Source organism: Microtus ochrogaster, unplaced genomic scaffold (genome assembly GCF_000317375.1).
Source record: "Microtus ochrogaster isolate Prairie Vole_2 unplaced genomic scaffold, MicOch1.0 UNK99, whole genome shotgun sequence".
In the NCBI taxonomy this organism is placed as follows: domain Eukaryota; kingdom Metazoa; phylum Chordata; class Mammalia; order Rodentia; family Cricetidae; genus Microtus; species Microtus ochrogaster.
The window spans coordinates 209342-211981 of NW_004949197.1; positions in this window are offsets into that span (position 1 = coordinate 209342).

Genomic DNA, 2640 nt, shown 5'->3' on the forward strand with positions numbered 1-2640 from the left:
CCTGCCTCTGCCTCCCGAGTGCTGGGATTAAAGGCGTGCGCCACCATTGCCCGGCGAATGCTTGGTTTCTAGTGGGGAGAACTGTTTGAGAAGGACTAGGAGGTGTGTCCTTGTTGGAGGGGGTGTATCACTAGGGGTGGACTTGGAGGTTTCAGAAGCCAACATTGTTACCAATTAGATCTCCCCCCCCACCACCACCACCATAGTTGTGTCTCAAGACATAAGTATTCAGCTACTGCTCCAGCACCATACCTGCCTACTCCCATGCTCCCAGCCATAATGGTCATGGACTCTAGCTCTCTGGAATCATGAGACCCCAAATTAAATGCTTTCTCTTAAGTTGCCTTGTCTTGGCATTTGTGATGACAGCAGAAGAGTAAGTAAGATACACGAGAAGGGGAGAAGTGGGAAAAGCGGGCTAGAACCCCTGGACTTCCACCCCTCAGGTAGCTCAAGTTGGCTTTTGACTCACGGTGTAGCTAAAGGTGTCTGGAACTCCAAATCCTTTCTGCCCCCCAAGTGCCGGTGCTACATGCGTGTGACATCAAGCCCACTATTTTTGTTGTTGTTTTTTGGTTCTGGTTATAGTGCCTTGAGACAAGGCTTCACTATGAATGGCCTGGAATTCACTGTAGAAATCAATCTTCCAACCTGGGTCACGTGGATCACTGGGGTTGCAGACATACCCCATCACTCCCAATTCGAACCTTTCAAATTCATGCCTATGTGAACAGTTCACAGAGTCCAAAAAATATCTTTCAATCATTTTATGTGTATGAGTGTTTTATCTGCATGTATGTCTGTGCACCACATGTATGCCTAGTGCCCAAGAATGTGGTGAGCCTGCATGTGAGTACTGGGACTCAAACCTGAATCCTTTGTAGGAATAGCAAACGCTCTTAACCACTGACCCCAATTCTCCAGCCCAAATATATATATAACATTTAATTTTTTTGAAGTAAATCTTTTTTCTTCGAGACAGGGTTTCTCTGTGTAACAGCCCTAGCTGTCCTGGAACTAGCTCTTGTAGACCAAACTGGCCTTGAACTCACAGAGCTCCACCTGCCTCTGCCTCCCAAGTGCTGGGATTAAAGGTTTGTTCCAGCACTGCTCGGCTAAATTCATTTTTATTTATGTGCATGGTGTGATGGTGTAAGAAGCTCTGGAGCTGGATTCACAGACAGGTGTGAGCTGCCATGTGGGTGCTGGGAATTGAACCTGGGTCCTCTGGAAGAGCAGACAGTGCTCTTAACCCTCTTAACCGCTGAGCCACCTCTCCAGCCCACATTGGTTTATTTTTATTGTGTATGTCATGGTGCCCGTGTGGAGGTCAGAAAAGGTGCAGCAATTGTTTCTCTCCTTCCACCAAGTGGGTTAATTTTGAAGAGAGAAGAGTGATGTAGCTACCATCTCCTCAGGTTCTTGGGAGACTAAATAGGAAAGACTGTCCAGCACATAAGGCTATTTACAATCAAAGCATGCAAGGAGATCAAGAGTTTAAGGTCATCCTCGGTGATACAGGGAGTTTTCTTATGGTAGCCTGTACTACATGAGAACTGAAAGAGGGGGCTATGGAGGTCTGTCGGCGGCCTTTGCTGCTTTGGATATAGGCGGGGCAAAAAGAAAAGAAAAGAAAAGAAAAGAAAAGAAAAGAAAAGAAAAGAAAGGAAGGAACAAAGGGGGGGAGAGAGAGAGAGAACAAGCAGGTGAAGATAATTTCCAAACAGTTGGCCCCTCAGTGCCACCTAGTGGACAGAAAAGACAGTGGCGTCCTGATCCCAAATGACCAGTCCTAAAAGAGCCCACTTCCAAATTCCTAGAGCCTTTGCGGGCTACACATAAGGGGAGACGGTAAGGAAGGAAAAGGGTCATGGAGCAGCACAGCCATGGGAACAGAAAAGAGAGCCAAGAGCTAACAACCTTTTTCATCAGCCACCACTGGGAACCGAGTGTGCAGGACCAGAGAAAATGAATTAACTCTTACTGTGTGACGGTACGATAAACTCAGGAAAAGTCACAGAGCAGTACCTAAGAGGGCAGCTCCATGCAAGGCGGCATGAAAAATCTCTCGGGATTGAAATACTGGCTGTAATTTTTCTCAACAGATTTTGTAGGGAAGTGAAGTTCCTCCTTTACACTATTCTTGTTTATTAACTTGCCACTTCTGGGAAGAGGGAACCTCGTGAGGAATTGCCTGCTTCAGATTAGTCTGTGGGCATGTCCTTGGCTAATTCCTAAGACTAATTGGAAGAGGTCCTAGGCCAGTGATTCTCAAGTTCTCAACCTGTGGGTCAAGACCCCCTAGGGGGACAAGTAACCCTTTCACAGGGGTCTCTTAAGACCATGGAGCCTCGGGCTGGAGAGATGGCTCAGTGGTTAAGAGCATTGCCTGTTCTTCCAGAGGTCCTGAGTTCAATTACCAGCAACCACCAGCAACCACATGGTGGCTCACAACCATCTGTAAAGAGGTCTGGTGCCCTCTTCTGGCCTGCAGTCATGCACACAGACAGAATATTGTGTATATAATAAATAAATAAATACTTTAAAAAAAAGACCATGGGGCTTGGTGGTGGTGGTTCATGTCTTTAATCCTAGCAGAAGCAGAGGGATCTCTGTGAGTTTGAGGCCAGTCTAGTCTAC